The sequence below is a fragment of the Mus caroli genome, chromosome 4 (assembly GCF_900094665.2).
Source record: "Mus caroli chromosome 4, CAROLI_EIJ_v1.1, whole genome shotgun sequence".
Classification (NCBI taxonomy): domain Eukaryota; kingdom Metazoa; phylum Chordata; class Mammalia; order Rodentia; family Muridae; genus Mus; species Mus caroli.
Genome location: NC_034573.1, coordinates 47,842,013 through 47,856,125, shown reverse-complemented (window position 1 = coordinate 47,856,125; position 14,113 = coordinate 47,842,013).

Sequence of the window (14,113 nt, the reverse complement as noted above, 5' to 3'; positions counted from 1 at the left end):
AAATAAAATGGCTAACTTGTTAGTCTACCTAAATGATAGTTACACTGCAGACAATTTAAAATAAACACCGTTAGACACTGCATCACCTAAGGTCATAACACCAGTAGGAATGCCAATATGACTTCCTTGGGCTGAAGTAAAAAACAACAGACAAAATCTTGGATCTAGATAAAGGAATGAAGTTTATGAAAAGTGCCAGCCATGTAGTCCAGCACAAAAGAGAATACTTTGGAGCTGGGAAGATAATTCCGTGATTAAGAGCACTTACTGCTTTTGTAGACACCAAGTTTTAGTTCCAACTGCCCATAGAATTTTTCAAGGCCATCCATAACTCCAGTTCCATGGAATCTGACACAGTCCAGGCACGTTCTTGGTATGTATACATACATGAAGGAAAACTGCTCACATATAAAATTAAAATTTTCAATCCAATTAAAAAAACTTTTAAAAACATTTTTGAGATTATAATATAATTTTATCATTTCCCTTGTCCCTCTCCTCCCTCCAAATCCTCCTTGCTCTCTTTTAAATTCATGGCCTCTGTTTTCAATTATTGTTGTGACATGCATATATATGCGTGCACATGTGAGAACACACACATACACAGACATATGCCTCCTCCCTGAGGATTAGATTTAATAGCTCTAGAAGGCATGATGCAAGCTTCCCAAGGAAGGAAGTAACTAGCAGTCCTAACCAACCATTACTCCTATGAACCACACAATGACCTAGTACAGTAAACCTAAGGATGCAAAAATGCCACACAGATCCTGGTTGTAACCAGAAGACCTCTAATTGAACTTAAGACCTGGTCAACAAGAAGAAAATCATCCTGGGGAACTCAAATCTAGCTGCCTACTCAGGACTAGTGAAATCATGGAGCATAGAAGAAAACCTGCAGCCAGCAATGTGCTAAACCAGCATAACCTCAAACTACATTATAGACACTTCTTAAAAGATTACACTTTGATCTTACCTTAGTTATTTCTCAGAAGTTAACTGTTTACTTAAAACAAGTTGTAAGATTATACTGTGCTGGTTGAAACTATACAACCAAAAATATCACAAAAATTTACACATAAATGGAATTATTTCTAATACTTTGGTCCTTAATGGTCCTAATACTTTATTTCACTGGTAGAATATGATCTTTAAGAATACTGGGATGAGAATCATGAAAGGTATTTTTAAAAATTCACAGTAAAGAATAAGAGCAATACAAATTAGTATGAATAAAATTTATTTGAAGAATTAAATTGACTTTTGGGAAACAATATTAATTGAGTAACTCAAAGTAACCCAAATAAGGCAGGAAACGTGTCTAACAGATGATGGTGAGCAAAAATAATCTCGAAATTATACAGCTACACATAAATAATTCAATAATTTCATTCATTGTAAATGGACAAAACATTTCCATTAAAAGACAAAGGTTGCCTGTATAACAAAGCAAGATGGACAATAGTACAGGCTACTATTGTCTGCATTACAAAGGTTGTCTGTATTACAAAGCAAGATAAGTAGCAAGCTACTACACAGAGTGATTTAAAGTAACGTAGAAAGAATGTCTTAAAAATACTAATAACAGTGGGAAAGAGAATCCAAATTCATGTCTTAGGTTCTGCTTTTCAGAGAATCTGACTTAAGAAAAACCTCAACTTATCAGAGTGAATCTGTGAGTCACTCAAAACATTCTGACCTTATTATTATTGTGCCTAATATTCATCTGATTACAAACAATATCCTATCAAGTCATACCAAGACAATACATGTAAGTTCTCCCACTATGCAAACTTAATACAAATTCCAAAATCCTCAGCATCTTTAGACTGGCCCTTAACATAGTACTACGATTGGATATCGTTCTTGAATCACACACCATTCCTCAGCACACCTGTAGGGTTGAAGAAAACTTGCCCAGAGCTGAGCCTTCTTCCAACTCTAATGAATTCCCAGACTGCTTTCTAATCCTTTCAACACTTGACTCTGCTGTCTAATAAGGATGTTTGGAGCAGGTGGGACTGGCATCTTGCCCATTTAGACTCTTCTAGTTGTAAGTGAACTGGGACTCTGGGATTCTATCAGAGAAAAATCCTTGAGTTCTTTGCTGACTTAACTGGATCAAAATCTCTCCCAGTTTTTGATGGGAAAAGTCTCCACTGGCAAATTATATGTGTACCATGGACACATGACATGTTCAAGTTGTCTTTCCTTAGAGAAATGTGGGCTTCTGCTACCCTGTTTCATTTTTCCACCTAGGAATACTGCAGAGACATACAGTCAAGCTACCTGGAATGACGTAAAGACAATCCTTTGTATTTGCCTATACATTTGACATCTCTGGCTTCCTTTGAAGGTTTTTCTCCATTGCTATTTGTAATGTTCAGTTCTTATAACCTCCTTTAGCATTTCTGATTGAGTGGGTCTATTACTGACAAGTTTTATTATTGTTTATCTGAAAATGTTTATAGTTCACTTCTGTTTGAGTTGGTGATGCTGGCTGTCCTTTAACCAGCTTTGGTGAGTCCTACCTGGGCCCATGTCTTATTGTCTCTAGTATATTTTCAATGAGGGCAGGGTACATTATTTATTTTCTAGTCACTATGTGTTACAGGTAGGTGCTCACAGCCCAAATTCTTGCTGCATAGGGATCATTATATAAATATTTATTGTGATTGTTTATTGTTATTATCAACCTTTATTACTGGAAACTAATAGAATGCTATCATTTCTGTGAGTCCTCAGGATGTGTGGAATAAGTGAGTTCTCCCTGAAATACTTTAAGATCCATTGAAGCTGGGAATCACAACCACAGAGGAATTCCAAAGTTATTCATTTTGCTCTTTGGGCCTCTTGAGTTCCATTCCCTGCTAATGGAGAAGCTCGGCACATATTCAATTTCCCTGACACTGGTCAAACTGGTTTATCCTTTCTTTACTGTGGACTCTGCTCTTGATCCTGTTTCAAGCACTGCCATTGTTGTTGTTCCTATTCTAAATTGTTCTTAAACTTCTAAATTCACGTAAATACTCAGCTGCTAGATAGAGTACATGCCCAGAATGCAGAAATCCCAAGGGTTTGGTTCAGGGAACCAAACAAGGTGATGCATTCCAGCACCAGGACAGGCAGAGGCAGGGGATCAGAAGTTCAGGGTCGATCTCAGCCTCATAGAGAATTTGAGGCCAGCCAAGGCTAGATACCTTGTTTAAAATGTAAATAAATCCACATAAGTACTGTTATGCCCTGTTCTCCATAAGACACCATTTCCCTTCTATAGCCTTTCATTGTTTGCTAGATATGTCTCCTATGGACTCGCTATCAGGTCATGCTTTGTCGGATATGGATAGATCGCTTACACAGTTTCACATAGGAGGAATGATTCATAGCCTGGCATGAAGCCTCCTCAGACTGAATACAGATACCCTGATGGTAGCCTATCCCTGTCTCCTGTCTAGAATAGATTTTGGATTTCCATTTTAGAGTCTATAGTCTTGAATCCCCTGGTTAGTGATCAGTCTAAGGATCTGGGTTTTTTGTTTTGTTTTCTATTGCTTTAGTGTTGCTGTTTTTATGCTATCACACTAAATTTGGATAGGGCCCCCTGTCTTTACTGTAGATCACAGCCTTGGCAGCACAGTATCTGCTGCTTCTTTCAACACTAGGTACCACACACACACACACACACACACACACACACACACACACACACACACACGCGTTAGCCAGACTTTACTTCTGAGTTACCTATCCAGAAACTTTCTAAGTTGTCCTTTTAAAGAAGAAATACAGCCATCCCTACCTAACTCAGCATAGAAGGCCTCTTTTCCTTTTCTGCTTCTTCACTCACCAGTCTCTTCTATGTGTGTCTATATTTCTCTATATTCCTATGTAGCTCTTAGGAGCTCTCTCAGAAGTTTACAGATGGTAAAGGGGGGGGGGATCCAAAACAGCCTTGTCACTTTACATAGGCAGTATCATCTACCTATACTATCTTTCATCTCCTAGCTTAAACAATTTCTCCCCACCATTTAAAATCCTCACTAGTCATCGCACTTGAACAATCAAGAATACCCCTCATTCAGGGCTCAGCTATTGCCAGGGCTTCTGTTGTGGAGGCTCTTTAGCTGGCAACTTTGCCAGTGAAATCTTTGTGCAAAGGGTGGCAAAAAATTTAGCACTGGAGGTTTTACCAAAGCAAGTATGTTCAGGCATTCCCAAGAGCAAACCACAGAACTATCTCTGCACCTCTAGTATCTAAGAGCTGAGGCTTCTTCTTGTAGACCAATGGGCTTCTGTGGGCTTGGACTGTTGAGGTGTTCTATACCTGCGCATGTGTAACTATGAGTCAAAATCACACATGGGTTACCATGTCTGGGATCTACACAAGTGACCTCACAAAGAACATGCATTTTCTAGTGAAAAGCCATTGCTCCAAGTGTTAAGGGACCAAGAGAGAGTGATTGCCCACAAGTCATCACAAAGACAGCCCCTGAGCAATACGTTTCTCTATTAAGAGAAGCTTTGAGTTGCTATACTCCATCATAAGCGTTTATAAAAATCTCCTTTCTTCCAATGTGCTTCATTGCCAGGCACTATGTCTGACAGGTCCTCACTTTGTCACACAAGATGCTCAATAATTCCTCCATCCCTGACCTTAGCCTCAGTCAGTATAAATGAGTGAAGGTTTTAAAAAGGCTTCAAGGAATTATGGCTCTTCCCCTCCGTCATTGCATTCCCATTTCTGGTTTCCATCACGATAACAAATAAGGCTCCCAGTTGCTAAGCACATCTGATGCCTGACCAGTTAAGAGAAAATTCCACGTTTCTTGGAAGTCTCACATTTCACAGTTGAGGGGTCCGTATCATTGAGTTACTACAGTCACTGTGAATTAAAATTTGATTCTCTTGGTTTTACAGTGAAGGAAAAATGGCAAGTTGGACATCAAAAGGCACCTGGGCTTATGTGCAGTACAATGTGGAGCCAGACACAGGTAATGGGCAGTTCTTCCGTACCTTTGAGCTGATATGGTCACCTCCTATAACTGGTGAATTGTCATATGCTGTCCAAGGTCATTTGTCATGGCCATGTTGGAAGACATTCTGAGATATGCTACCTTTCTTCCCTCAGACCATGCCTGTCCTGAATTCACGTCTATTTCTGTAACAAAATATCCTGACTTCACCCCCCCCAAAAAAACAGTTTACGGAACAAAAATTTTATTTGACAATAATCAACTCAAGGTAATAGTCCACCATTGAGAGAAAGTGAGCCAAGGAAGAAGCTGAAGAGGCTAGTCATTTTATACCACTGTTAAGAGCAGAGAAAATCAAATGCAGGCAGGCATCTTTGTTTGCCCTCAGGGAGCTTTCTTCCTTCTTACACTATTCAGGATCCCTGCCTAGAGAATGGTGACACCCATAATCAAGTCAACCCTCTCCCCTCCTCCACACACAAACATGCCCACAGGCCAAACCAATCTGGATAATTCCTCTTAAATATTTTAGTTTCAGGTGATTCTAGGTGGTGTCGAATGGAAACCAATGCCTTTAGTTCAGTCAGCTGTGATCTCAGAATTGGGGATATGCTGACATCTTTGCAACCTAAAGTTTGGAGACTCCATGCTGTGAAGAAGGCAAGGGATCCCGGGATCATTTCACTGTACTGCCAAGTCTTAGTTTTCCCCAGTAATTGTAATATTTCCTTAGTTGTGGGGCAAAGCCCAGGAAGGATCTCCTTCTAAACACCTACTATGGAAGTGGGGTGGATGCTTCATAGGTGAAATGTTCTCTGGTCTTCACAATAGCCCTGAGAGGTAAATGGTATAGATTCTCACTAAAGAAGGAGCATCAGAAATTTGAGTTCAGAACCAAGTTTGCTGATGCCAAATAGATTCTTTGTCATGTGATTTCCAATTCACTTCATGTCTTAGCAGTTTTAGAGGCATTTTGGAAGTCTTTGGGGAATAATATTAAGGGAGTAAAGAGTCAAGATTTCCAATGGGTAGGTACATGGGTGCCAGTGCCAGTTATGAGATTATGAATGCAAGAAGAGGGAAACTGAAATGCCTCTATCTCTGAAGTCTTCACCCAGATCATCTGGCCCATGTACAACAGGGCACATGTGTATTGACATTGATCCAGGTCTGACTTCCTCATAAAGCACTACAGTGCCTAGATCATGACCTGAGGATTTAGCCACAACCTATGTGCTTAATCAAGTTCTCCATTCCTCTGTCATTGTCTACCTCATCTCCTCTTCCTCACATTCTTCTATCCCTGTTTCTTTCTCCTCTCCTTACTTTTTCTTCAATTTATTCAACAGCATTTTTTAAGACAGGGTTTTACTGTAGCCCAGGCTAGCCTAAAATTCTTACTGTGAAACCAAGATGAGCTTGGAATTCTTACTCTGTAGCCCATGCTAGCCTCAAACTCATGATTATCCTTGAACCTTAGCATGCGATTACAAACATGAGCCAACACACCCAAATTTCAGTAGTATTTCAACAATCCTCATTGAATTAGTATGTTTATATACTAATGTATATGAATATATGTATACGGAGGTCTTATTTAAATAGATAAATTACCTCACTGCTACACAGGGGCTGCTGCTTTGAATTAGGTAATAAAGCTATATACAAACAAATTTATACATAAATACATTTCATAAGCTAAAGTATTCGTTGCCATAAGAGAAGTCTGGAAAAATGTATTATGGAAGTAAAATACAGGGTCAAATCACTCTTAACTAGAAGAAGACCCTTAAAGGATGGAAGAAATAAATGGCTATAGAATAGACTTTTGGAATACAAAAAGACCAGGAGAAAGGAACTTGGGAAAAAGAAACAAAAATAAGAGAAAAAGAATTATTTCCACCCAAGGTGTCTGCATTCAACACCTTAGAACCTGATATTAAAGAGTTGACGATCCTTAGGTATCTGAATGGTCCCACTAGGACTCTTTAAACATGGAAGAGGAATAAGGAAGGTATGAAGAGGTGAGATGGTAGCAGCAGGGCAGAAGGGGACTATGTCACTGGCTTTAAAGATGCTGAGAGGTAGCCATGAAGAAAGAAATGGGAGAAACCTCAAGAAGCTATAAAAGGCAAAGATTGTCTCCTGGGGCCTCCAGAAAGAACTATAGCCCCTCTGATACCTTGACCAGGGCTCCATGGGAATTGAGTCAGACTTCTGACCTCTAGAACTGCAAAGTAATAAGTATGTGTTATTTTAAGCCATAAAGTCAGAGTAAACTGTGCCAGCAGCACATGAAAACGCATATAGAAGAAACTACATGGGGGAAGGTTACAAATTTACTTTAAAAAAAATAACACACAGTATATAAAAGAAACAAGCTGGAGAGAATTGAGAGGCAGGCAGGAGTCTGTCCCAGAAAGGCCATAGGGAGCTTTGCACACAGGAATACTCCATGCTATAGCCCTCCATTACGATTAAAGATAAAGAAGTCAGGGTCTAGTTATAAAGTTGTTAGAACGGTTTCAAAAAGAAGTGATTAACCCTCTGGAGGTGGAGTCCATGCAGTGGGAAAAGAGAGACTCATTCCTTCACTCTTTCACCCCATTTAATGTTTGGGGGGGAGTCTGATTTGTTTTCAGGTGCTGAGGGTGTGTGTGTGTGTGTATCACTATATTCTGGATTTACAGTTTAATAGGCACCCATCTGTAATACTCCAAGTTTAAAAGGTATTAGAGGGTTGTAGGGTGTCTAAAAGGAAACAATGAGGAAAAGGGTTTTTTAAAAGGAGAATAGCAGATATGGTAGAGTGTACTTATGACACTCCAATGGTAGGTGTGCTGGAGAATGGCAGGTAAGATAATGAATGACAGGTGATGTCCTGAGAAGCAGGTAAGGTAATGAATAGCAGATAATGTGATGTAGTGAGTGGCAGGTGATGTGATGTAGTGAGTGGCAGGTGATGTGATGTAGTGAGTGGCAAGTGAGGCAGTGAGTGGTAGGTGAGGCAGTGAGTGGCAGGTGAGGCAGTGAGTGGCAGGTGAGGCAGTGAGTGGCAGGTGAGGCAGTGAGTGGCAGGTGAGGCAGTGAGTGGCAGGTGATGTAGGGAGTGGCAGGTGATATAGTAAGTGGCAGGTGATGTAGTGAGTGGTGAGTGTCGTGGACAGAGAATTATTTCAAAGGGACTTGGAAGAAAGCCTCACAAATGTGATGAGAAGACCACATTTGATCACAGACTTCAGGAGGAAAGATAAGCAGATACCATGGAATGGAGCTTCCTGGTGAAGATCAGAAGCCAAAGTACATCCACAGTCAAACGAGGAGGCTTCCTTGGCTGAGAGAAACCAACAAGGATGTGAGGTCTAGAAGCTGAGGTCAGACACCCAGGCAGGCACTTTCCTTGGACAAGCTGCAGATAACTAGAGAAATGAAGTTTTACTTAAATACAGTGAAGGATTCTGCAATTAGAATGGGCAGAACTAGAAGTCTCTGCAAGTAGAAATCCCAGAACCTGAGAACAGCCCCAGCTGTTGAATTTGTCTAAGGGAATCAAGATGTTCCTACCAAATCCATCCAAAAAGATTCCTCAGCAGCACAGGGCAAACACATGCAGAGACAGGAGCCATTATCCTGCTCAAGCCCAGCTATGATGTGTGCTTTACATAAAACACCGACATAATGCTTCATGCCTTCTTCATAGGGCAAAGAACACACATGGCCAGTATAGTAGAGAACACTTGGGTCCCTTGAATAATGTACATTCTTTGGACAGAGGCAGACATAGTTTGCCTCTTAAATTGCACTAGAAAATGTCCCCCATGGATGACAGTACCATATGTCATCTTAGATATGTGTCTTGACATGTCTAGGTCTCAATTTCCAAATGTAAGAAAAGAGGGCGATTTCATTCCCCAGGCACCTAAGGTTCTGCCCTTGAAATCAAGGCCACAGATTTATTCTGCACAGGACCTGAAATACAAATAAACTTGGAAGAAGACCTCGAGATGCTCAGTGGACTCGAATTTTGATTTTATGCAACAGGAAAAACATTGTACTCTACAATGGCATCCACCTGTCTTTGCACCTCCATCCCATCTCTTCCTGAACTCATGAAAAGTCACCCCACAGAATAAGATGGAAATACGGAAATGCATAATAACAGCCAGGCAAGTTTGAACCAGGTATTTCGCCTCTCTGGGGCTCAGAAAATTGAGGTATTGTTACTTCTTACTTCAGTGTTTTACTCAAGGATGACAGAAAATGCATGGGATACAGGAGAATGCCTGAACCATTAAAATGGAATTGCTGCTGTTAGCATTTCCAAATGAAAGTCAGAAATGAGAATCCCACTGGAAGTTGTGAGTGATAGTGGTCCCACTGAGAAATGGAACACTAAAGACAACAGCTCGGGGAAAGGGGGCTAGTTAAGTCATCCTCCACACTGTTCCAGGTACGCCAGAGAATCTCTAATGAATATTCCCTCAGTTTGACTTGAGAATGGACAGGCAGCGCTCTCGGATCCTGTCTTCCCTAGTATCTACTCAGACACCTTTTTATCTACCAGGAGTCCCTTTCATGCCATTTGAGAGGCACAGCCTTGTAGGAAAACAGACATCTTCCCAGGTAATACTAATTTGATCTAGAATACCTGCTAACCTGAGCAATCTCTGCTCAGAGGTGCGAAGAGGGCCGGCAGGATCTGTGTCTTGTCCTTTACTGGCTCTGGGTTACATGCCAAGTGCTTAGCCAATGGGGACTGATTCTTTCTTTTTTTTTTTTTATTCGTATTTTCCTCAATTACATTTCCAATGCTATCCCAAAAGTCCCCCATACCCCCTCCCCCACTTCCCTACCCACCCATTCCCATTCCCCTGGCACTGGCATTCCCCTGTACTGGGGCATATAAAGTTTGCAAGTCCAATGGGCCTCTCTTTCCAGTGATGGCCGACTAGGNCATCTTTCGATACATATGCAGCTAGAGACAAGAGCTCCGGGGTACTGGTTAGTTCATCAACCCCTATAGGGTTGCAGATCCCTTTAACTCCTTGGGTACTTTCTCTAGCTTCTCCATTGGGAGCCCTGTGATCCATCCAATAGCTGACTGTGAGCATCCACTTCTGTGTTTGCTAGGCCCCGGCATAGTCTCACAAGAGTCAGCTATATCTGGGTCCTTTCAGCAAAATCTTGCTAGTGTATGCAATGGTGTCAGTGTTTGGAAGCTGATTATGGGATGGATCCCTGGATATGGCAGTCTCTAGATGGTCCATCCTTTCATCACAGCTCCAAACTTTGTCTCTGTAACTCCTTCCATGGGTGTTTTGTTCCCAATTCTAAGAAGGGGCACAGTGTCCACACTTTGGTCTTCGTTCTTCTTGAGTTTCATGCATTTAGCAAATTGTATCTTATATCTTGGGTATCCTAAGTTTTGGGCTAATATCCACTTATCAGTGAATACATATTGTGTGAGTTCCTTTGTGATTGTGTTACCTCACTCAAGATGATGCCCTCCAGGTCCATCCATTTGGCTAGGAATTTCATAAATTCATTCTTTTTAATAGCTGAGTAGTACTCCATTGTGTAAATGTACCATAATTTCTGTATCCATTCCTCTGTTGAGGGGCATCTGGGTTCTTTCCAGCTTCTGGCTATTATAAATAAGGCTGCTATGAACATAGTGGAGCATGTGTCCTTCTTACCGGTTGGGACATCTTCTGGATATATGCCCAGGAGAGGTATTGCTGGATCCTCCGGTAGTACTATGTCCAATTTTCTGAGGAACCGCCAGACTGATTTCCAGAGTGGTTGTACAAGCTTGCAATCCCACCAACANTGGAGGAGTGTTCCTCTTTCTTCACATCCTCGCTAGCATCTGCTGTCACCTGAATTTTTGATCTTAGCCATTCTGACTGGTGTGAGGTGGAATCTCAGGGTTGTTTTGATTTGCATTTCCCTGATGATTAAGGATGTTGAACATTTTTTCAGGTGCTTCTCTGCCATTTGGTATTCTTCAGGTGAGAATTCTTTGTTCAGTTCTGAGCCCCATTTTTAATGGGGTTATTTGACTTTTTGGAGTCCACCTTCTTGAGTTCTTTATATATATTGGATATTAGTCCCTTATCTGATTTAGGATAGGTAAAGATCCTTTCCCAATCTGTTGGTGTTTTTTTTGTCTTATTGATGGTGTCTTTTGCCTTGCAGAAGCTTTGCAGTTTCATGAGGTCCCACTTGTCAATTCTCGATCTTACAGCACAAGCCATTGCTGTTCTATTCAAGAATTTTTCCCCTGTGCCCATATCTTCAAGGCTTTTCCCCACTTTCTCCTCTATAAGTTTCAGTGTCTCTGGTTTTATGTGAAGTTCCTTGATCCACTTAGACTTGACCTTAGTACAAGGAGATAGGAATGCATCCATTCGCATTCTTCTACATGTTAACAACCAGTTGTGCCAGCACCATTTGTTGAAAATGCTGTCTTTCTTCCACTGGATGGTTTTAGCTCCCTTGTCAAAGATCAAGTGACCATAGGTGTGTGGGTTCATTTCTGGGTCTTCAATTCTATTCCATTGGTCTACTTGTCTGTCACTATACCAGTACCATGCAGTTTTTATCACAATTGCTCTGTAGTAAAGCTTTAGGTCTGGCATGGTGATTCCACCAGAGGTTCTTTTATCCTTGAGAAGAGTTTTTGCTATCCTAGGTTTTTTGTTATTCCAGATTAATCTGCAGATTGCACTTTCTAATTCATTGAAAAATTGAGTTGGAATTAGGGACTGATTCTTAAGACTGGGTTTCCTCAGCATGATGTGCCCTGACTACCAGCCGGGCTTGGCCAATGAGAAATAAATTAATTAGCGGGAGAAATACAATAAGAGAAAGTGTGGCTGCACAATGCACAATGGGAGAGATTGGGCCAGAGTATTTCTCCCCATTTTTCTCTGTGCTTGGGAAGGAACCTGTGGCATGGGTGATGTTCCTTCCGTAGCTCCAGCACTTAAGGAGTGACCCCAACCACTAGACTCTGGCAGTTCTGCACCCACCTTTCATCCTCGCTGCCTTCACATGCCTGTTGTCATTAACCTAAGGTGCATTGCTGCCCTAGTCTTCCCCTGAAGCTGCTCTTCTTTTGATGGAAGCTCTTCTCTATCCTAACTTGCCTCTTTCAATGCTTCATTTCCTCCCTCCTGCAACCCTGCCTGATGCAGTACACACTGATCTGGAGCTACGGCCAGGGACAGCTTAGATATGCTCAGAGTGATCCCTCAAGGACACAGTGCCTTGGAGAATGCTCTATACACCAAGGTGTCCTGGAGTTTAATTGGCCTTAAAATTCACTTTTGTCAAGAATCCAGGGCCAATTGATCTCTGAAATTTGATTATTTTGCTTCTAAACTTTCAAGGTTTTGGAAGGCTTAGTCATTTAATGCCTCTGTGTGTGTGTGTTATTCATGTGTGTGTGTGTGTTTTATTCATGTGTGTGTGTGTTCTATTCATGTGTGTGTGTGTGTGTTATTCATGTGTGTGTGTGTGTGTGCATGTGTTGTGTATGTGTGCATGTGTGTCTGTGCACATGCATGTGCGTATATGTGCATGCAGTGAGTGGAGGTCAACCTCTGTGTCATTTAGACACCACTTTACATTTTCTTCTTTCTGAGACATGCTCTCTAAGTGGCTTACCAGGTAGGTTAGGCTATTTGCCCAGTGAGTTCAGAGATGCACCTGTCAGTCACCTGTCCAGAGTTTGGATTACAAGTGCATGCCACCACAGCCAAATTTTCATGTGGGTTCTGAGAATTAAACCCAACCCTCCATGCTTGTACAAGCATTTTACCTACTGAGCACTCTCCTTAGCCTCCCCACCCTCGATTTTATAATTTTTATGTAAAATGTAACTGACACGTGGCTAGAACCATCCTACCAGCCAACCCTGCAGAGCCTCTTCTTCAGAGGAAACTCACGCAGAAGTCCCATCTCCATCAGAGGGTCTCTTGGAATGATCAAAAAGCAGAGTTCTGAATTTAGATGCTAAACAGCATCAGACTACAGGTAGAGATGACCTTGCCCATCTACCCATAGTCACTGACGAGGAAACTCATATAAACAAGCAGACAGGCTGTGCACTAAAGAAACGTGAACCATTTTTACTAATCCAGCCTCCATTCCTTGCCGATTATTCTGCAAGGCACTGCCCACATCCACAAGTGTGACTCCTTTTTCATGCTTCAATAATACGTCATTCTTTTAGATATCTGTCACCTAAAGACAGGAAATAGGCCAGGTTGAAGTAAGGCAGATTCTATAAGCAGCCTTCTCTAGCCCTTCTGAGAGAGAAAAGCATTCTTGGAAAAGTTACCATTCAACTGTGTCTACAGAGCCATCCTTGAGAAGAGTCAAGCTATACATGGCATGGGGCAACCTTCTCCAAGTTTAATACTGAGGAAGAGAGATCCTTTTGATCTCAAAGAATCTATGAGTAGCCCAGAGATGGGATGATCTATAATAACCAGTCAGGATAGCACTGCTGAAACCCAATCTCTATCTCTGGAAACACATACCCACCCCCATCCCCACACACCACAACGTGGAATAACATCAGAACCATATTAATAGAAAAGGAATAACATGCTGCATCTTCACACAGAGCACTTATCAAAGTGGGTATCAAAAAACTAAGTGAGAGAGGACTGGCTTCATCCCTCACATCTCTTCATGAGACACGTAAAATGAGTAAAGTTCTACTTGGACCAAGCTTCACTACTCTCGGAGGAAAGAACTAGATTGGAGAAAGGTCTACACTTTGCCTTCATCCCAGGGACAAGGGCATCTAGAGAGATGTGTGTCTAACTAAATCATTGAGGCTTCAGCTGGATTTAATTAGAAATGTAGCCAGTTGGGACCATGTGTGTTTACACATACTGGTCACATGTGTCACCATAGCTACTTGCTATTACTTTCACACAAGTTCCATGAGCCAAGATTTTATTGCCTTCTAGTCTGGTCTATCACATATTAATCTGGAGTTCAAATCTCAGAAGATAATCCCATATCCTCAAATGCAAACTTTCGGTGGCAGCAGCAGAAAAGCGTCCAGTGCATGGCAGGAAACCAGTCTGCCGTGCAAGAGGAAGAAATGGAGGAGGTGTGTG